The sequence below is a fragment of the Capra hircus genome, chromosome 29, assembly GCF_001704415.2.
Source record: "Capra hircus breed San Clemente chromosome 29, ASM170441v1, whole genome shotgun sequence".
Taxonomy (NCBI): Eukaryota; Metazoa; Chordata; class Mammalia; order Artiodactyla; family Bovidae; genus Capra; species Capra hircus.
Window position 1 is genome coordinate 48,964,360 of NC_030836.1, and position 23,260 is coordinate 48,987,619.

At 51.7% G+C, this 23,260-nt stretch overlaps 1 protein-coding gene across 1 annotated transcript in view; it reads right to left on the bottom strand.

Moving 5' to 3' along the window:
• The window catches only part of SHANK2 (SH3 and multiple ankyrin repeat domains 2), a 564,129-nt gene that overhangs the window by 355,938 nt on the left and 184,931 nt on the right, over positions 1 to 23,260 (bottom strand). The gene's annotated exons all lie outside the window — the stretch shown is intronic.

The window sequence follows — 23,260 nt, forward strand, 5'->3', positions numbered from 1 at the left end:
CAGCACTAAGCTGAAGGTGTGCGGCCTGATGACTTGACCTGGATATTACTTTGTGAAACGATGACCACGGTGATTTAGTTAACGTCCATCACCTCATACGGCTACACACACAGCTTCTTCCCTACGACCTCCCTGGGGGCCCAGTGGCTGAGGCTCTGCGCTTCCAGTGCAGGGGGATGGGGTTCGATCCCTGGTCGGGGAACTAGATCCCACGTGCTGCAACTAGAAAAGGTCCTGCGTGTCACAAGGAAGATCAAAGAACCCGCGTGCTGCAGCTCAGACCCAGCGCAGCCAAGTAAGTGATCTTCCTTCAAAGGCGAACAATTTATCCTGAAGATTTTCTTAAAAAAAAAAAAAAAAAAAAGAACAAACATTTTTCCCCTTGTGATGAGAACTTGAAGGATCTGCTCTTACCAACTTTCAAGTGAACCGCGTGGCTGAACGCGACATCCTCTGGGCTAGTTTGCCTGGTAACTGGAAGTCCAAATCTGGACCATCTTCACCCATTCCCCCAGCCCCCACCCCAGGAGTCACACAGAACCTGACCTCTTTTTCTGAGATTGTTTAGACACCACAGCAAAGTGCGAGCAGGCAGTGTTTGTCTGATTCCAGGCAGCCTGGGCCCTCAAGGCCTGCACGGTGCGCCAGGCACGGTGTGGACCAGTCGGAGCTACTCAAACAGCAGCCACCACACCCAGCAGCCTGACCAGAGGCACCTTCTCCTGCTTGGCCCCCTTCTCCGGGGCCCTGGCCATTCTTCCACCACGAGGCCATCATTCCGCAAGAATCTACCCGAGACAGTCCTCTGCCCAAGAGGCCACGGAGGGGGCAGGCCAAGGGACTGAGCCTGGAAACCCCCCAGACGGGGAGCTGCATTCCCACCAGTCCTGACCAGTCCCAACATGCTCCCTGGAGGTGGGGGGCGGCCATCGATTCCTCTGATTGGTCCCCATAGCTAGAGGGACAGGGAATCTCAAAAAGGACTCACAGCTCTTCACTGAGTTTCAGTGAAGCAGAAAAAACTCCACCTATGCACAGCATAAACCAGCACCTACAGGCAAGGGTCCAGCTCAAGCCATATAGACACAGTGACTAAAGCGAAGAAGCCACGTGGTCCGTGATGCACTGAGGCAGCCAGGCAGGCAAAGACAAGGGCCCTGGGGGTGGCCCTGGGGCCCCCGGGGAGACCTGATACAGAGCTCACGTGGGCAGGGCTCTCCGCACCCCAGTGGGGTGCCCTGGGCCCAGGGGGGCAGCCATCTCCACTCTCAAATGAGCGAGGTGTTCAGACGCCAGCCTGCAGACACACACGTCAACCGGCAGTCTACTGGCAGCCATAATGTGGGTGGGCCTTCCCTGATCCTTTGGAGGCCTTCAGAGCAAAAGCTGAGATTTGCTGGAGGAGAAATTCCACCTCGAGGCTGCACCACCAGCTCCTGCCTGAGTTCCCAGCCTGCTCTTCCGACTGCAGACTTGCCAGCCCCCACAGTCTTGGGAGCCAAATTCCTGCAAGAAATTTCTTAAACATACGTGTCTCCATCCTGCTAGCTCTGCTTCCCTGGAGAAACCTGCTTTACACGGCTTCCTGTGGGGGCCGGGGGGCTGCGGTGCCACAGAGCCCAGAACTCTGTCTTTGGAAGCGACACTGACTTCGACTCTTGGACATCACATAACGCTTGGTGTCCTGCAAGGATGCCACTGACTGGAACAGCCTGGAGACAAATTCAGCCTCCTCCCTGGTCTGCTAATGTCAGGGGAGCCACAGCAGCCCCTGTCTGCACCAGGCGAGGGTCCAAGGGGTGGACAGCAAAGGCCATTTCAGCGACAGGCCCTGTGAGGCCTCCCTGGGGGCTCAGATGGTAAAGAATCTGCCTGAAATGTGGGAGACCAGAGTTCGACCCCTGGCTCAGGAAGATCCCCTGGAGAAGGGAATGGCAACCCACTCCAGTATTCTTGCCTGGAGAATCCCATGGACAGAGGAGTCTGGTGGGCTACAGTCCATGGGGTCACAAAGAGTTGGACACGACTGAGCAACTCTCTCTCTCTCTCTCTCTCACACACACAGGTTCTGCAGACACAGAAGCAGGTTTAGAAGCACCTGGTGAACGGAACTTCACCAGCCTCCTGAGGGTGACCGTCCATCTGGGATGCAGACCTCAGATGGTGGATCCTTGAAACAGAGCAGGGGGACTTCCCTGCTGGTCCAGTGGTTAAGACTTCACCTTCTAATGTAGGGGATGCGGGTTTGACCCCTGGTTGGGCAGCTAAGATCCCACATGCCTCTCGGCCAAAAAAATCCAAAATGTGAAATGGAAACAAAATTGTAACAAATTCAATAAAGACTTTAAAAATGGTCCACATCAAAAAAAAAAAAAAAGGAAAGGAAACAAAGAAACACAACAGGGACAGAGGATAGGAACCTAAGCAGGAGGTCCACAGAGGCCCTGAGAAGCCAGTGACCTGGTCTGTTACCATTTATGACATGAACCTAAAAGGAAGGGTCTACAGGGTGACCCATGACATGTAACCCAATGTCATTTAGGGGACAACTGGTCAGAGTCACTCCTTGTTGGAATTGCCTGGTGGTCTAGTGGGTAGGACTCCACGCTTTCCTTGCAAAGGCCTGGGTTCAATCCCTGGTCAGGAAACTAGGATCCCGTAAGCTGCACAGCACAGTTAAAAAAAAAAAAAAAGGCATCATTCCTTGTCTTCCAGCCAAACTCTCAAAGGTAAAACTCCCTCCCACCCATCAGGATGGCTACTATCAAGAGACAGAAAATAACAAGTGTTGGCAAGGATGTGGAGAAATTGGAAGGTTTGTGTATTGAGGGTGGGGATGTAAAATGGTACAGCTGCTGTGGAAAACAGTGTTGAATTTCCTCAAAAAAATTCCTACAGAGACAGGATCCAGTGGCTCTGCTTCTGGGGATTTGTACCCAGGGGATCTGAAAGCAGCAATAATGGTTAATTCTTCATGTCAACTTGACTGGGCCACAGACGGCCTAGACATTTGGCCAAAAGTCACCCTGGGCGTTTCTGGATGAGATTAGCATCTGAATCAGTAGACTGAGTAAAGCAGATTGCCCTCCCAGCGTCGGTGGGCCTCATCTAATCAGCTGATGATGTGCCTAGAACAGGAAAGTCAAGTAAGAGGAGACGGCTGCCCACCTGTGAGTTGGGACATCTGTCTTTTCCAGCCTTCAGTCTCAGAGCAACATCAGCTTTTCTTGGGTTCTGAGCCTGCCGGCTTTTGGATTGGCACTTACACCATTGGCAATGCTGGACCTTCAGTTCACTACAACCTCAGATCTTGGCCTCCTTGGCCCCATAACAAATCTCTGTGTGTGTGTGTGTGTGTGTGTGTGTGTGTGTGTGTGTGTGTGAGACGTGTGTACCCTGAGTGGCGTGCTGCTGTAACCCCACTGCAGTTGGAACCCGGCTGAAAGAGAAGCCGCTTTTGTTCTCATCACTGGCGAAACCATCATCTCCTGGGCTCTGCAGCCAGGATGTAGAGGAAACCCACACCCCTACCCCGAATGAAGCCTCCTCCTCTCGCCAAAACCAAACGTGCCTCCTGACACAGAGAGCTATTCATAGGCGCTCTGAGAGCGTGGCACGTCCCCGCCAAAACTGGAAAGTGGCCCTGTGCGACAGCGACGGAGACTGCGGTCTCGGGCTGCCCCCTTCTTTGGTCTTCCTTCCAGACGACCACGTCCCCTGCTCCAGACTCCTGTGGAAATCAGGAGGTGGCCGACACCCAGAGACCCAGGAGCCTGGGAAGGTGTCGGAATTCTGAGCATCCTGCAAGCATGTGGGCAGGGAAGTGGGTCCCAGGCTTAGGGGGTCAGAGGTCACAAACTCCACCGGACCAACTCCAAGGGGGTGTCCATCATCTCTAGGCTGAAGCCCGGAGCCCGACAGGCAGTGGGCAATTGTGCAGATTCCAGACCACAGCCCCTAGGCCTCGGCAAATCCCAGGGGTCCAGGAGCCTTTGCAAACTGATATGTTACCCAGGGGCTCAGGGACCCCACACCAACCTTGATGGGCTGCCTGGAGGGAGTGCCTGGTGGGCAGTGGAGGCGAGCGGCATCAGTACCACCAGCAGGGCTGTCTCCAGGGGCTTCGGGCTGGGACCCAAGCCAGAGGAAGCAGCCAGGGCCCCGCCAAGGCTTCCACACGGGCAGCACCATGCAGGTGACCCAACAGCCTCTCCAGGCTAAAGGGGGACCTCAAGTACTCCTGGGAGACCTGCCCAGGCGAGGCCTCGCCTTTGCTGGACCCCCGAGGCTGGGGATGAAATGGCCTCCTCGTCTGCTAGCCCAGGAATAAAGGGTGCGCCCTGGGCAGTGGGCAGCCTTCACGTGGGCAGCGTGGTACCGTCGTCATGACCACAGCCTCCCCGTGGTGGACCCCTCCAGAATGGAGACCTCGGACAAGGCACACCACCTCCTCTGTAACTGGGGATCATTGAAAGCCTAGCCCTTCCATGGCGCCTGGAGGATTAAAATCGTTTATACCGATAAGCGGTGTACAACAGAGCCTGACATTCCACAAAGGAAACCCAGGCCTGGCGGGGCTTCTCAGATGAAGTCTCCCAAACACATAAGCAGGAACTGACACCCGTCTCACCCAAATCCCTCCAGGGAATGAACAGGGAGAACCCTCCAACCCCAAGGACGAGGCCAACGCGACCCCAGTCCCAGGGCTCCACAGGGGTGGGGGTCCTCTCCCCGCAGAGGTTGGCATCCTGACCAAACAACAGCAAATCAATGCAGTGAATGAATGAAAGTCACTCAGTCGTGTCCGACTCTCTGTGACCCCATGGACTATACAGTCCATGGAATTCTCCAGGCCAGGATACTGGAGTGGGTAGCTTTTCCCTTCTCCAGGAGACCTTCCCAGCTCAGGGACTGAACCCAGGTCTCTGCACTACAGGTGGGCTCTTTACCAGCTGAGCCACCAGGGAAGCCCAAGAATACTGGAGTGGGTAATTTATCCCTTCTCCAGCGGATCTTCCCAACCCAGGAATCGAACCGGGGTCTCCTGCATTGCAGGCAGATTCTTTGCCCACTGAGCTACTGGGGAAGCCCATAAATCAATGCAGGGATCTGTTCAAAGAAGAGGCCCTCACTGCTGTGCAGGCTTCTTACGGGAATAAAGGCGCCATCCCGGGAATCCACCGCATTAAAAGAAAAGGGGGACATCTACAGGGTCACCTTTGGAAAAAGCATGTATTTCCGTTTTTTAAATTATTTATTCAATTAATAAATAAATTAATTAATCCAGTTGCGCTGGATCTTGGTTGCAGCCTGCAGGGTCTAGTCCCCTGACCTGGGACTGAACCCAGGCCCCCTGCGCTGGGAGCACGGAATCTTAGCCACTGGACCATCAGGGAAGCGCTTCTACAGGATCACCTTGACGGCCGCAGCAACGGTTATCAATTTATCGAAAAGCATTTGATGAAACTTAATTAATGAAAAAAACTTAACAGACTAGGAATAAAAGGGAATTCAACCTGCCACCGCGTCAATGAAGGAGCTCCCTGGCTAAGAAGCCTCAGGGAAGCAAAGCGGTGCAGGGCTCCAAGAACCTCCAATGTGGGCTTCTGTGCCTTAAGTGCGGGTCCAGGTGGGCCGGCAGGTGTGATGGCCTCACCATGTGCCTTGGCCTTGACTTCGGCTCACGTGTTTGCTTCCACCAGCCCACCCAGCCTCAGTAGAGCCGACCAGCTCCCTTCCACGGGGGCCTCAGGACAGTGTTCTGTGTGGGCAAAATCTAAAGCCGTGAAGCCTCCAGAGGGCAGGCTCTGGAACGTCAGTCTGCAGCATGGCTTCCAGACTGTTCTACTGGTCAAAGCATAAAACCAGAGTCTAGGTGTGAGGGGAAGTACACTCCTCCTCTCTGTGGGAGGGGCCGCACGGCGCTGTAGGAGTGTTCCACAATCTCCTAAAATTCCACTTTGCACTGTCGTCTTGAGAGTCCCTTGAACATTAAGGAGATCAAACCTGTCAATCCTAAAGGAAATCAACCCTGAATATTCACTGGAAGTACTGATGTTGAAACTGAAGCTCCAATACTCTGGCCACCTGATGCGAAGAGCCAGCTCATTGGAAAAGACCCTGACACTGGGAAAGACTGAAGGCGGGAGAAAAGGGGGCGACAGAGGATGAGATGGTTTGATGGCATCACCGACTCAACAGACATGAGTTTGAGCAAAGTCCAGAAGATAGCGGAGGACAGTGGCGCCCAGTGTGTAGCAGTCCATGTGGTCACTAAGAGTCAGACAGGATTTAGTGACTGAACCACGACAACTTCTGCCCAGTGACCATAGCATGGGTACCTTCCCCGGTCCCATGGGGTGGTCTGGCTTATCCTTTTGCACCGGAGACCAGGTGGAAGTCCCCAAGGCCACATAGCCATTCAGGATCTGCTTCGGGGCTCCAGAGACTACACTCCCAGGTGCTGCACACCGAGCTGGCAGGTTAAAGCTGTTGGGAACCAGGGCCCTGGCATCTGTGAGTTATCACCCAGGGAGGCTGAGGACCAGCAGCAGAACGGCCCCCCTCACAAGGGAGCTGCTGAGCCCCAAGGTTGGTGCTGAGAATTCACATTTATGGGGAAAAACCCATCTTCAATGTTCAGAAGTCTATAGCTTAACAGTCAACAGGAGAGGTGGGACAATGATCCAACTGGTCTACCTTGATTTTAGCTTCTCAGCTGCCAGCTGTGGCAACACTGAAGTAGGGAGAAACCTGCCAGGCTCCATCTGGGGAGGGACTGAGACTGCGACCCCAACTCCTCTGATACAGAAGAGACCCTCGATACAGGATTATCCAGTCTTCAGCTGTATAAAATATTCATGCTCTTCCAGGGAAAACGAGACTCGAAAGGCATCTGAAGAGGGTGTCAAAGTCTACCATGCACACAGATTCCTTCCTAGGGACCCAGCGCATCGTCCCAGACGGATCTGCCAACATAACGCAAACATAAGCAGCAGCAGCGCCGTCTGCTCCCAGGAATCTCGATAAAAAGCAAACAGTTCTTCAGTGTTTGAAAGAAGGAAAAACAAAAAAACCTGCAAGAGAGCGGCTCCCATTGGGACCAGCAGGAAGGGAAGATATGAACTCACTGGGTGTGTTTTCCTATTTGGGCCCTCGGTCCCTGACTCATGGGGCCGAATGAATGACACCACTCTCTGGTGGGAATCTGAGATCTGGGGGCTTACAGATGTTCCAAGACTGGCCTCTACCAAGATGTCCACAGTGACCAAGCTAATATAACAGCAATGAAATCGGCTCACGTTGATTCAACACACACACTCGCCTGAGCATCTGAATGCAGGCTTATTTAATCTTCATATCTGGGAAGGAGGGCTGCTGTGTCTTCTATTTCCCAGCTGAAGGGACAGATTCTAAGAGCTCCAGGAAGTCAGACATGTACCTGTCATGAAGATGGACCTCATCGTCTGACCCCAAAGACTTGGGAGTGTAGCCCAGTGGCCCGTACACAGCCTCGAATGGCTTTTGTCTCAGAAAATTCTCCTGCACCAGGGCTTAGCCAACTCACTTGAAATGCCCTCTCACTTGAAAAGAGGTCCAGGAGAGATGAATAATGAGATTTGATTCAGAAGCAGAAATTCAGCACCATTTCCCACAGATCGGCAACCAAAGAAACGATCAACAGTTGAGGCCACCAGACACCAGTGAGTGAATCAGCTTGGCCATCAGAGCGAAGCCCCACAGATGGGGCAGCGAGAGCAACAGGTGTTCATGTCTCCAGGCCTGGAGGCTGGAACCCCAGACCCAGGTGGGTCAGAAGCCTCCCTCCTGGGTGTGTAGACCGCCATCTCCTGCCCTTGTCCTCACAGGGTCCCTCTAGGTGTGTCTGAGCCCTGACCTCGTCTTATAAGGACACAAGTCTCATAGGAGTCCAGGTTGCGCTAGTGGTAAAGAAGCCGCCTGCCACTGCAGGAGATGTAACAGACATGGGTTGAATCCCTGGGTCTAGAAGACCCCTAGGAGGAGAAAATGGCAACCCACTCTGGTATTCTTGCCTGGAAAATCCCATGGACAGAGGAGCCTGGCGGGCTATATCATCCATGGGGTTGTAAAGAGTTGGACAGAACTGAAGCAGCTTAACACCGCAAACACTCATAAGATTAGTGACCACACTAGTGACCTCATTTTACCTGAATCACTCCTTTAATGACCCAGCTCCTAATACAGCCACATTCTGAGGTCCCTGGGGGTTAGGACGCCCACACGGGTATCTGGGGAAGGGGACTCAGCTCAGCCCGTAAGGCCTTGCTTAATCAGCACACACAGGGATAGTCTCTACCTTCCACCCGGACACGTACGCTCCCCCGGCAAATGCCTGGATTGGGTGTGTCAGCGGCACACATGGCTGGAGAATCCCCTCCATGTGGCTTATGTTTAGGAGGCAGATGGCGGGGCTGCGGGTGACTGCCAGGGATGAAATGCAGGAGCAGAAACTGCGTCCTCTTACATTTACACAGGGCCATTGTCTCCCCCGCCCCCAAAATTACCGTAAGAAAATTCTCAAACACATCTAAGAAGCTGAAGGAATCCAGCAAAGAGAATCTGTACGCCGTGTAACACAGCTAGGTTACACGATGGTTTCCGTGTTGCTTGGTGTGGCGAGTGTACCCGCAAGTGTGTGCACACATGTTTTTCTGGCTAACTCACTGTGACGCTTCTCCTTCCAAACGATCCCAGCACCTTCACAGACAAAGGACCTCCTCCTACACGCACGGTCACGATCAGAAAATCGGCGTTCATTTCAGATCATCCTCTTGTGACCACTCCATACCCAGAGTTCTCCAAGGGCCTCTTTCCCCACAATTTTCAAATTGTTTTCATTTAGGTCGGCATGCATATAGCAAAATGCTCAGAAGGTACGTATACAATTTGATGAATGCACGGGGGTTCTCAGGTGGCGCTAGCGGTAAAGAATCCGCCGGCCAGGGCAGGAGACACGAGATATGGGTTCAGTCTCGGGTTGGGAAGATCCCCTGGAGGAGGAAACGACAACCCACTCCAGTACTCTTGCCTGGGAAATCCCATGGACAGAGAAGCCCAGCGGGCTACAGTCCATGGGGTCGCAAAGAGTCGCACATGACTGAGTGATTGAGTGTGCACGCGCACACACACACACGTGCACACACACACACGTGCACACACACACATGCACACATGCACAGACACACACACACACACACAATCACCACTCCCGTCAAGGAATAAAGCATTCTGGATGGACCTGGAGATTAGCACATTAAGTGAGGTGAGTCAGAGAAAAACAAGTATCATATGGTATTGCTTATACACGCAATCTAAAAAATGATACAAATGAATTCATTAATAAAACAGAAAACAGATTCACAGACAAAGAGAACAAACTATGGCTACGGAAGAGGAAAAGGGGGGAGGGATAAATTAGGAGTCTGGGATTAACACACACACACGACTGTGTGTAAGACAGATAAACAATAAGGATCCACTGGCCAGCCCAGGGAACCCAGCTCCACACTCTGTGACAGCCTACGGGAAAGGAATCTGGGAAAGAATGCACGGAAGCACTTGTATATGAGTCACCTTGCTGTGCACCCAAAACTAACACAACACTGTAAGTCGACTAGATTCCAACATAAAATAAAAATTAGATTCAAAAAGAAATGGAGCATTTCCTTCACCCCTTTCCGGTCAATTCCTCCTTCTCCCTCACCAACCGGGAAAACAGGTGACCACACATCGCTCATGTCTGTGTGACGGATGCCACACATGTGAACGCACGCACCACCTACTGTGTGCTCTGCACTTTCTGTTCTGTGCTTAGCATACCACGCACGAGCATCGCTCAACCCGCTGGGTACCACAGCTTTGGTTCTCTTGGTTCACAGCCTCCCGAGGAGGGTGATGGCTGGGGACAGGGGCGGTACAGCTCTGGCTTCACAAGAAACTGCCTTCCTTCCAAAGTCAGGGTGCCGTTCTGTGCCCTTATCAGCATCATACGAGAACTCTGCTTACCCCACATTTTCACCAACACTTGACCTGCCTCTTGAGAAACCTGTATGCAGGTCAGAAAGCAACAGTTAGAACTGGACATGGAACAACAGACTGGCTCCAAATAGGAAAAGGAGTACGTCAAGGCTGTATATTGTCACCCTGCTTATTTAACTTATATGCAGAGTACATCATGAGAAATGCTGGGCTGGAGGAAGCACAAGCTGGAATCAAGATGGCCGGGAGAAATATCAAGAACCTCAGATATGCAGATGACACCACCCTTATGGCAGAAAGGGAAGAAGAACTAAAGAGCCTCTTGATGAAAGTGAAAGAGGACAGTGAAAAACTTGGCTTAAAGCTCAACATTCAGAAAACGAAGATCATGGCATCCGGTCCCATCACTTCATAGGAAATAGATGGGGAAACAGTGGAAACAGTGTCAGACTTTATTTTTTTGGGCTCCAAAATCACTGAAGATGGTGATTGCAGCCATGAAATTAAAAGACGCTTACTCCTTGGAAGGAAAGTTATGACCAACCTAGATAGCATATTCAAAAGCAGAGACATTATTTTGCCAACAAAGGTCCGTCTAGTCAAGGCTATGGTTTTTCCTGAGGTCATGTATGGATGTGAGAGTTGGACTGTGAAGAAAGCTGAGTGCCAAAGAATTGATGCTTTTGAACTGTGGTGTTGGAGAAGACTCTTGAGAGTCCCTTGGACTGCAAGAAGATCCAACCAGTCCATCCTAAAAGAGATCAGTCCTGGGTGTTCATTGCAAGGACTGATGCTGAAGCTGAAACTCCAATACTCTGGCCACCTGATGCAGACAGCTGACTCATTTGAAAAGACCCTGATGCTGGGAAAGATTGAGGGCAGGAGGAGAAGGGGACGACAGAGGATGAGATGGTTGGATGGCATCACAGACTCGATGGACATGGGTTTGGGTGGACTCCGGGAGTTGGTGGTCGACAGGGAGCCCTGGCGTGCTGCAGTTCATGGGGTCGCAAAGAGCTGGACACTACTGAGCAACTGAAGTGAACTGAACTTAGTAAGATACTCTCTAGGTGCATCCCTCTGCTGAAAATGGCATTGTTTCGTTGCTTATGGCTGGGCAGTAAATACGGTGCAAAAGAGCGTACGTATGAAATGGAAGCAGACAGCAGAGCCGTGGTTGCCAAGGGGGAGGGGGTGGAGGAGGGACCCCTAGGGTGGGGTCAGCAGACGCAAACCCCTCTATGTAGGACGGACAGACGCCAAGGTCCTACCGCACAGCACGGGAGGCCACGGCAAACATCCTGTGATGAGCCACAACGGGAAAGAAAATACACATACACAGCAATGTCTTGTCTAACTGTACTCCACAGCAGAGACTGGAGCAACACTGCAAATCAACTATACTTCAATAGAAATAAAAAGAACTTCCCATTTCCCCAGAAGTCTGCAAAGATGATGATTCCAAGACTCAGACCAAGAACTGAAAAACTCAACCTCACTTAAGCCGCTGCTAATAAAACTGTCCGTGCAGCTTCCACGGGGCCAGGGGGTGTGAGAAAAAAAGAAAAGCCACGGCTGTTTCCGCAGAAACATCACTTCTGACCCCCAACTCCAGTAGCAAGAGAGAGGACAGCGGCAGCAGGATCAGCTTATGAAGGTGGCGATAAGACTTCGGAGTTGACCTCGTATACACACACAGCGTGTTTCATTTTATTCAGGGATGTGAAGAAAGTTTAACAAACTAAATTACAAAAGCTAAAAATCATGCTTCTGTGGTAACAGTAGGCTGTAAGGGAAGTGAGCTGCTTTGGTCTTCAGGAGAAATTTCACTGGCTCACCTTCTACAAGAAACAGCCCAAGAAACATGTTCCCTGAAACTGCTGTCACGGGTCACACGGGGGAAAGGCTCTGAACTCTGAACTGAAGTGCTCCCGTCGAAGCCTGAAGGTCTTCGGTGGAACCAGCCCCGTGTCTTCAGCTCCCCAGCGGCTGTGGTCTCATCACACATCTTCAAAGGCAAGTTCCAGGCTCAGACCACGGGCTGCCCCACCTCTCCAGCGGGGAAATGAAAAAGGAAGCAAAACCTTCACGTCTTCTCTTCCCCTCCCTCCAGCTCCTCCCAGAGTGTTTACAGATACATTCAGCCTAGGTCACGTCCTTTAGACAAGAAAGCCATCAACTGGCAATGAATCCCACTGCCTCAGAATAAGCATTACATAAAGAGCGCTTTCTTCCCGCGTTTCTTACACGCACCGTACATGACAGCTCCTATTATTAAAACGTGGACCACTCAGGGGAGGATACACTGAATACCCAGAGGATTCTACCTGCTAAATGCATGGGATGGATGTGAATTAAATCCAACATGATTAAATGACAGAAAATTGCATTTAAATACCTTTAGGAATAAAACAAGACAGCAATGAAACATGAGACGTTGACTGCATTAGGAAAAATCTGGGGGTGGTGGCTTCGGTTCTTTGTAAACAGCAGGTAAAGTCTGGAAGGAAGGAAAACACAGAGGACGCAGCCAGAAGGGAGGAAAAGGGGAAAGACGGCAAAGAAGAAAGGGGCGGTTTTCCTAAAGAAGCCTTGTTTCAAACCACTACACAGAGAAGCTAAGGACTCAGATGTTCCCACACTGGCGTCTGGGGTCTAAAAGAGATGATTCTGTGCTTGGATGTGGGCGCATTTTAAGACTTGCCCCAGAACTCACACTGAACTATAACCCCTAAGGGTCTTCTGCTGGGAAGAAAGAACTGGACACACTCGGGGCCTGGCCGTACCTTCTGGCTGGCCCAGTCAGAGCAGCCCTTTCCCCTCTCAACACACCGCTTGGTTTAACTGTACCAGCATTTAAGTCACAGGTCCCCAACTTCCGGGATCAGGTGCCTGATGATGTGAGGTGGAGCTGATGTAACCACAATAGGAACAAAGTGTGCAATGAGTGCAACGTGCTGGCATCACCCCAAACCACCCCCATCCCCCCCGGTCTGGGGAGAAACTGTCTTCCACGCAACTGGCCCCTGGTGCCAGAAAGCCTGGGGGCCGCTGATGAGTGTTCAGGTGATGCCCACCATGCTTCTTTAGGGAAAGCAGCTGACATCAGGAAGCCAGATGCATCCTGATGATGACGTCAGATGATGCTAGAGCGGCCACGTGAGGGTTTTGTTGCTGTTGTCCAGTCACTCGGTCATGTTTGACTCTTCACGACCCCGTGGACTGCAGCACGCCAGGCTTCCCTGTCCTTCACCATCTCCTGGAGTTTGCTCAGATTCATGTCCACTGAATTGGTGATGCCATCCAACCATCTCATCCTCTGTCGTCCCCTTCTCCTCCTGCCTTCAATCTTTCCCAGCATCAGGGTCTTTTCCAATGAGTCGGCTCTTCGCATCAGGTGGCCAAAGGACTGGAGCTTCAGCTTCAGCATCAGTCCTTCCACTGAGTATTTAGGGTTGATTTCCTTTAGGATTGATCGACAGGTTTGATCTCCTTGCTGTCCAAGGGACTCTCAAGAGTCTTCTCCAGCACCACACTTCTAAAGCAAAGAGTTTATTGCTTTTCAATTAATTGCTTTTCAATTATGTGATTTAGCATATTTACATGGGTGCAGCTGCCCTGGAGAAGGAACTGGCAACCCCCCCAGTATTCTTGCCTGGAGAATCCCATGGACAGAGGAGCCTGGCGAGCCGCAGTGCATGGGGTTGCAAAGAGTCGAACACGACTGAGCAGCTAACACACACACACACACACACACACACACACACACAAACACACACACACACACACACACACACGTGCCGCCAACAGAGGGAGCCCTGGCCGTGAAGGGTCAACGTCAGGAGCCCCGCTTGCTTCCCGCATGGCCTCTGAGGCCATTTGGGGGCCTGGAGACGCTCAGGCGCCTGTCGGCCTCAGCAGCTTGCTCACATGGGGCCACCTGAGCAAAGCCATGCTCAGCGCCAACAGTAGGTCTCCCTGACTTTCTGGGTCTCTCTTTCGGGCAGAGCCCACTGGCTAAAGGGGAGTTGGCAGCTCCCCAGGGCAGGGCTGGAGGAAAATCTCCCCAGCTGCCCATCTGAGGCCCAAGAAAACCCAGAGTGAGACCGAAAACTCTGAGCTGGCACCAAATGGCTCCTCCAAGTAACTGGCTTGCAAGCAAATGTGAAAGGATAAGTCTATGAAAGGGAAGAAAACTTGGTCACTGAAAGCATTCAGACAAGGCTTCCCTGGTGGCTCAGCGACCAAGGATCCTCCTGCAATGCAGGAGACGTGGGAGACATAGAATCGACCCCCAGGTCGGGAAGATGCCCTGGAGAAGGAAATGGCAACCCACTCCACTATTCTCGCCTGGAGAATGCCACGGACAGAGGAGCCTGGTGGCTACAGTCCCGGGGGTCGCAAAGAGTCGGACACGACTAAGCAACTGAACAGCAAAGCATCCGTGAGATCAGAGCGCCGCCCACTCGTGAAAGAGCCTTTATCTGCTGCGATCTGAGCACTGGCCTCTGTCTCCTTCATCTCTGCGGCGCGCTGCAGGGTCAGCTGGCTTCTCCACACCATCGGCTCAAGCTCACCGGTACCTCTGGGTGGGGTCCAGGTACTGCTTCTTGAATTACAAGACCATCCTTGGTCCGGGTACTACGGATCAAAATCTGAACGCCTTCTTTTAAACGTAGACCTCGGTCCTTGGAGACACTTCTGCTGCCCCTGGGACTCTCATCTCAGGTGCACACAGCTGCTGTTCCCATATCTGCCCGCACGTGTTAGCAGACTGTACCCCCTCCCCCCGCAGAAATAAAATCCCTTAGCAACGACGGTGCCGCACATTTTAATTCTTTGGTTATGATTCACGGTGCCGTCTGTGGACAGATAATGAGACAATGATCCGAGAATAGCTCTGAGGCATTTGCTCAGCAGAGCTGCAGCCCACCTATGGGGAGGCCCCGGTCCACGGGGGGCACTGCACCCGGCGGTATGGAACAGAGGGTCCAGGGTACTGAGCCCATCTCTGTGAGCCGTCCTCAGATCCTGAGAGCACCCGTGCGGAGCCTCGGGAGGCTGGGAAGGAGGGAGACCCATGGAGGCTTCCCCCACACGGGGCTGCCACCCTGCCTGCCGGCCTGCCGGGGTGAAGGGGGTCCATAAGGAAGGAGCCCAGCTTGGGATGAAAGGGAGATTGTAAACTCAAGGTCGTGCTGCAAAGCCTTGTGGACTACTTGACTAATCACCCTGGAGCAAATCACAACTTTCTAAAAAATAAACTCCAACCTCTTTCTTGTACCCTTTTATTTCAGAACACACACCTGGACCACAGACACCTGTGTCACGCACCTGTCCACTGGGCCTCCCTGCACGCCCTCTGCCAGGCACCACGGCCCTTCTTCTCCAGAAGTGACACGTCCAGGGAGGTCTGTGTGGTGCAGAAATACTTTCTGCAGAAAAGGAAGAACTAAAGGAGATGTCACCCCATCAGCGGTCTGCCTGAAGGCGTTGTAAGGTGAGCAGGGAGCGTTCCTGTGAACCCTACAGGACAAATCTCCTCCACTGCCCACCGCTCCCCGGGCAGAGGGCAGACAGGGGCTGACATGCTCTGGTCCCCTGGGACCTTTCCTGCTGGGTGTCATCCTCACAGGCGCTGTTCTGGGAAAGGTTGGAGGATGTGAGAGCAACCAAGAAGGGCCAGGGTGGGAGTCGGAATAGAAGCGCCCACCCACGTCTCCTCTGCTGACCTGTCACATGGTCAGACTGGACGGAGGCACATACATCCTCAGGGCTTCTGAACGCAGGGCTGGCAGAGACCAGGGATGCTCAATCCTGCGTTGGCCGCACACACACACCCCGCTGCCCCGTCCCTCCCCCCGCACAGCAAGCTGCAGAAGTGGTTTCCAGAATTCTAATGGAGGCTGAGTCACTGGCAGGAGGACCAGGATATAATTATCCACGTGTGTCATTCACACGGCAAGGGTCTCCCCACCCTCTGCAGCCTGCACACCACTCAGCACCTCCCTGCGGTCCACGCGGAGGACTGAGGAAGCGTCTGCCCCTCCTCTCCGCCTGCACACGTGCACGTCTGGGACGGCAGCCTGGGGAGAGGTGAGCCGGGACCAGACGGATCCAGGGAGAAACGGGGGCCCACCGGTGGCGCCGGGGGGCCAAGCATCTGTCTCAACAATGGGCTTTGCTTCTAAGCCCCCATGGTTCCCGAGGTCTGGGGCAAGGGGTGTGTGTGTGTGTGTTTGTGTGTTTTCTGTGTGCATATGCATGTAAATGTATGCGTGTATATATGTGTGTGTGGTGTGTGTGATGTCCGTGCACGTGTGTGGGGGGGTCCATGTGCATATGCATGTAAATGTATGCGTGTATATATGTGTGTGTGGTGTGTGCATACATCTGTGTGTGTGGGTGTGTTTGTGTATTTGGGTGTGCATGTGTGGGATGTGTGTGTGCAGCGTGTGCGTGGTGCATATGGGTACATGTGTGTATGTTTATGTGTGGGCTTCCCTGTTAGCTCAGCTGGTAAAGAATCCACCTGCAATGTGGGAGACCCTGGTTCGATTCCTGTGTGGGGAAGAGCCACTGAAGAAGAGATAGGCTACCCACTCCAGTATTCCTGGGTTTCCCTGGTGGCTCAGCTGGTAAAGAATCTGCCCACAATGAGGAGACCTGGGTTCTATACCTGGGTTGGGAAGATCCCCTGGAGAAGGGAACGGCCACCCACTCCAGTATTCTGGCCTGGAGAATTCCATGGATTGTATAGTCCATGGGGTTGCATGGAGTCAGACACAACTGAGTGCCTTTCACTTGCTTATGCATATGTGAGCATCTATACGTGTGTGTATGTGTGTAGGGGCTGTGTGTACGTGAGGGGGTATACACGCGTATGTGTGTATTTGTGAGTGTGTGTAGGTGTCTGTGCGTGCCTGTGGAGGTGGGGGGCTCAGGACACCCGGCCAGCACGTTGGGCTGCTTTACTTCTTTTTTTTTTTAAGTATTAATTTTTTTTTAATTTAAATTTATTTTAATTGGAGGCTAATTACTTTACAATATTGCACTGGTTTTGCCATCCATCAACATGAATCCTGCATGGGCGTACACGTGTTCCCCATCCTGAACCACCTCCCTCCCCCGTACCATCCCTCTGGGTCACCCCAGTGCACCAGCCCCGAGCATCCTGCATCCTGCATCGAACCTAGACTGGCGATTCGTTTCTTATATGATATTATACATGTTTCAATGCCTCCTTTACTTCGTTTTTGTGGAAGCGGAAAGCAGGGTGACAGGGGAAAGTGAGCGGGCAAGGCAGGTGGAGGGAGCTGGTCCCGCGCGGGCCTCAGACAGCTCAGCAGTCCCGCCCGCTGCAAAGGTCGCACCTGGTGAGCCCTGGAAGCTGTCAGGCCAGCCCACACTTTAAATTGCTTCGCTGTGAGAGCCAGGAAAGAAAAGCAGGTGCTGGAACACAGGCGCCCACCCACTTCCACCAACGAGAGCCAAGCTGCCAGGAGGAATCTGTCTCCAGCCACACGGCTGGTGGGGGAGAAGCATCAGGCGGGAAGGTGGCGGGGCGCCCCTGATGGGGCTCCTGCACCAGCTCTGAGGACACAAGTCAGACGGCTCTTGATAAATCCTCACAGCTTTCCTCTCTCCATGGGGAGGAGCCGGCGGTGCCAAGTTCACTGACACAGCTGTGTCCTAGAACCAGCAGGCCGCCAACCACTCCTAGCTCATCATCCACGCCAGGTACAGCCTGGGAGGCTCGGAAGCGGAAGAGCAATCGGGGGAAAGTGCCAAAGACCATGTGGGGATTTTAAAACGCTCATCATGAGCAACCAGCTACAGCTTGGTAACTGACAGTTTCCGAAGCTATGGAAACTCGGCTCCGCAGCCACGTAGGGGGAAGGCCCTGCTTCTAGTTCCAAGGTGCAGTCGGTGTGCCGCGGGACTTGGCCTAGGTCAGTTAACCTCTCTGAGCCTAGGTCTCCTCATCTGTAAACAGCAGGCGTATCAGAGCCTACCTCACAGGTATCTTCTCAATTAAAATGCAACAGTGTTTGCAGACTATTGGCTGCGCCATCTAACATACACGTGCTCCATAAATGGCGGGCACTTAATAATTATCAGTTTAAAAATCACTCGCTGTAAACAATGGAGGATGAGTTTTCAAAAATTATTACCTAAGGGGAAGAAAAAGAGTAGAATAGAAAAAGGAGGGAGAAAGGATGAATTTCTTTGCACTGACCTTGTTTTATAGATTTGATATGAAAATTTTATATAGTTATTAAAAAATTAAAACTTTAGGAAACAATCGTTAAAGAATAAAAACAAAGGAACCTATATGCAAAGCATTCGCAAATAGAGATTAAACACGGTAACATTACTGCACATCCCCAATGAGAGCTACTCTGATAAAAAAACCAGACTGCAAATAAAAATCTTAAACCACGTGAGCATGATATCGTTGGTGGAAGCGTTGGCATAATGACCAGGAGAATTCTGTGTACCTGGTGGAAGAAACCAGGATAAGAGTGATGTGACTGATAAAACTTGCAGTTTTTGGTGTGGCTTAAGGAGACACAGATGGAGGTTCAAGGAGGTTAAGTATAAACTTGTCCTGTATTAGGATCAGTAACAGTAGGAAGACTGTGATGTATCTTTAAATACATGACCTTTATAATAAGCCCATGATAATAATACTACAATACTACAATATAGTAATACTCATAATCTTTAAAATAAGCCCCCACCCCGGGACTTCCTTGGTGGTCCAGTGGTTAAGAATCTGCCCTCCAGTGAAGGGGGTCTGGGTTCAGTCCCTGGTTGTGGAGTTAAGATCCCACACACCTCGCCGCCAAAACAAGCGAAACATAAAAAGCAGCAATGTTCTAACAAATTCAGTAAAGACTTTAAAAATGGTCCACATCAAAAAAATTCTAATATTAAAATTTAAAAACCCCCTCCTGGCACTTAGAACATGGCTCCTAACACCCATGTGCCATAAAAGGAATGAGGCATCCCAGAAAAATGGCCGATGTCAGGTCTGAGACAAGAAATTTACTAGAGGAGCATGAAACATCTGGTCACACCAGAAAATAAGGACGCCATCAAGAACTATGAGGTCAGGTCATAAGGACTCAGAAAATAACCTGAATAAGCCTCCACTGAGCACAGAGAGGTTATGGCGAAGTCACGAGCATCAGACGCACGATCCTGCCAAGAAGAACAGAAGAGAAGCAACAAACGAGACACAACAGACGTCCCTGGGAAGCACCAGGGAGCTGCAGAAGCGAGAGGCCAGGGTGCAGGTTCTGCGAGGGGGCAGGCCCTGCCGGGTGCGGAGAAACCAGCCAAGGCTTCAGCCATCGAGGAAGGCTGCCCAACAGGCAAAACTGCAGACCCGAAGCGCCAGAGTCTGGCTGGGAAGGGAGGGGTGGGGAACTGAGACGGTCAACTGCCGTCTTTTCAAGATGTTTAGCCAACTCTGAGCCTGAGGGGCACAGAGAGCTAACAATCTATGAATGAGAACTGGAGGGCACGACTCGCCAGGACCGTGACACGGAGGCACCCCAGGCTCTCGGCTGGGACATCTCAGGGCTCAGCCGAGGGCACCTTCAGAGGAAAAGGGGTGTCCGAGGAGGACGAGTGCTTGGAGAACTGCAACCCAGCCTCAACTCAGACCAGTCTCCAGACAGACGACGGTGAGAAGCCCGCAGAGCACCCACCCTGCACAAGAGAGGATAATCCTCTCTGCGAGGAAACATGTCCCCTGCAGTCCCTACAGCTCTGTAAATATATGCGAGAACTATGCTCTATGCACAAGCACCAGTCATTCCCAGAGACAGGACCAACGCTGGAAAACAAAGGGAAAAAACAATCAATGGAAACAGACCCAGGGTGGTCCAGGCATTAGCTGCTGCTGTTGCTAAGTCGCTTCAGTCGTGTCGACTCTGTGCGGCCCCTTGAAACAATATCTTCCAGGAAATAAAGGAAAAAATAGAAAAAAAAAATAGCTGAAAAGATGGGAGAATTTTGCCAGATAATTGAAATGCACCAAAAAAAAAAAAACAAAAAAAAGGAGTCAACTGTGACAATGCAGTCTCTCTAATTAAGAACCTGCAAGGCGGACTTAGAATCAGATTACACACAGACGATGGAGAAAGAGATTGCAATACAGGTCAAAAGAAAGTGCACAAACAGCAGCACAGAGACAAGAAAGAATGGAATACTCGAGAAGGAGGTCTGTAACTCGTGGAAAGCTCTGACACTTGTGTGATCAGATACTGAGGAGGGAGGAGAGAAAAGGGGTGAAGTGCCACTTATCATGAAGCCTGAGCTGACGAAACACGCAAACCCAAAGACTCAAAGCGCTGTATGCATCTCAACCAAAATAAACAAAGGAAAAACTACATCCACAAATGCTCAGAACCAGGGACAAAGAGAGAGTTCCTAGAGTAGCCATAGCAAATGACCATTACCTACGATGACACTGGCAGACTGCTTTTCAAAATTAGCACTTACGGCAAACAACGGCCAGGGTAGAACCCACACCTAACAAAGATTTCCTCTAGGAAGGAGGCAGACTCAAACTGTGCTCAGAAAACTCAGAGCAGAGAATCTATCTCTCTGCTTGAAATAAAATAGGGACTGAAATAAAAATCAATGAAATAGCATGAAATAAAAAAGGGACTCCTTTTAGCAAAAGGAAAATGCTGCCACAAGAAACTCTGAGCCTCAGGGAAGAATGAAAAAGGAGCAAATGGGAAATAAATGAGCAAGGGATAAACAGCCCTCAAAGGCATGGGTGGAAAACTTCCAAACGTGTCACCAGGGCTGAGAGACAACAAGGAGAGAGCTGACTCGGTGACATAAAAAATAAACACAATTAAAAAAAAAACTTTTAAGGGACTTCTCAGGTGGTCCACTGGTTAAGACACCACACCTCCAATACAGGGCACAGGTTCCATCCTGAGTCTGGGAACTAAGATCCCACATGCCACACGGAGCGGTTCTCCTCAATTTTTTTTTTAAATTTAAAAACATTTAAAAAATAAAGCAAACAAAACATAGCATAATTTTCTGAGCTTAAAGAAAAAGACAAGGAAAGCCTAAGGAAAACAGTAACTTGAAAAATCCTATAACCTTTGATTGGCAGGAGGCACAATACTCATTACATGATTATAAACCTAACAAAGAGGCTTAAACCCAAACCCCCAAACAGGCACAGCTCGGTGGGGAATCGCCATACCAAAAAGTCAGTGGGTGCCAAATGGGCGGTAAGAACCATTCAAGGGGGAAGAAAAAAGTCTGCACTGTGTGGTGGGAGGGGCTGATGAGAGATGAGGGTGGGGTGTGTGTTTGGCGGAACAGGACGTGACAGCTGGGAACGTGATCCCCACACTGCTGCCTGCCTGGACCCTCAGCTTTCACTTGTACTCCCGAGCACCAGCATCCTTTTATGTGAGCTCCGACAAGCTCAGTCAGCAGCCCCTCTCTTCCACCCTTTGACATCCAGCCTTGAGAAGCCAGACTCGTCCATCACCACCCAGTGCCGGGTGCAAGAAGCCCTGCCTGCGCCCGGTTGGGGCAGGAGGCGTGAAGCTGGCTGACTACCCACCAGCTCTCGCGTGCTGCTGCGAAACACTGGTTTTCAGACGTGCAAGGGTCAGGGTCCCTCCCACTTCCCCTCTGGGAAAAGGGCCTGGCTGAGGGGCTCAGGTTCTTGGCTGAAGCATCTTCCATCCATCATCTGCTTCTGTGGGCAGCCACGCCAGAAAGTTTCACCCAAGCAGATGTCACCATAGACGGCTCATGATTCTCAAAGGCCACCTTGAGATTCCGGCCTGAGAACGGTGCGTCAGCCTCTCTTTCACGTTCTTCCTCTGCTTCCTTGAGCACTCCCCACCCCGTGCACATAGGCAGGCTGCAGTCTTCTCGGAAAAATGGCACTTCTCGCAAGCAACTCTAGGATTGGCTTCTGTCCACCCCCAAACTCCACACTCTGGGGACATGGTGTTCTCTATAGAGTGGTCCATCTCTAGCCATTGCCCACTCCCAGTCCTACAAGGTCAACCAAACCCTCCCACCCACCGCCATTCAGCCCCCGAGGAGGGCAGAATCTTGGCAACTGGAATTTTACACCCTTGCCCACTCCAGGCTGTTCTCCTAGGCTTCCCTCCACCAGTGGGTAAGGAAGCCAGCAAAGCCAGCTACGAGATGATGGTCCACAGACCAGAGGGAAGGCGTGTGGGGCTTCACGGTGGGGCCACTACACCTGCATGAATCAACATCCTCAAGCTGTCTCTGTAGGTTCAAGAAAGCAATGGTTAAACAGAGGCCCCATTTCGTCGGGGACATTCTGGAATAAACATTCCTAGGGGATCCTGCTGTGCTGAGTCTGATCTAAGAAGCATGCATGTCATTGAAGGCCGCCCACCGATGCAAAGAACATCCTCTTAACACTTGCATGTGAGGTGCTGGTCACCGCAGAACTCTCCAGGCCGCTTAACGAGGAGAGAGCCTGTTCACGGAACGTGTCCTTTCATCTCGTGCTGTATCTGTGCCCAGTCGCTGCACCTACAGTCAACACGGAGCAGGAATCTTGACACACCCCTGTGTGAAAGCCAGACCTGGTAGAGCAAACATCTGAGGCAGACCCTTGCTGCCCTTGTGCCTGTGTTAGGGTTGAAAAATAAAAGCAACCCACACCATATGCCCTGCGGATCGAAGCTGGTGGGAAGAGAGGCTGGATTCCCAACAGGTGAGCAGACCAGGTATGATGTCACTGAGAACCTGGGGGAGCTGGGCTTCCCTGCTTATCCAGCCACGCGGGCCAGACCCAGATTCTCACCAGACTGTGGGCACACACGGCCCCTTGTCACACACTCACGGTAGCTATGTCCCATGAAGTCACTGTGAACACAAACTTAGATACCCTTGAATCAGGGCTCCTCACAAAGGTAATAAAGGCTGGGTTCCTGCAGGCTCACGGTCACATTTTCATCAACTGAGAATGACATAGCCTGGCTTTATGTGTGTTTCTGTTAAAAGACTCCATATTTAACACACACTGTTGATTCATTAACACTGAACTCACAGCTAGTAGCACCAGCTCATGCCTGGATGAAGCTTGTCTAACGCACGTGTTGATATTTTCTCCATAAGGCACAAGGCCGGCTTCACGCACTCCAGACACCAGACAGCTCTTCAGCACTGCAGCTGGGGCGATCTTACGCAGCACCACCAC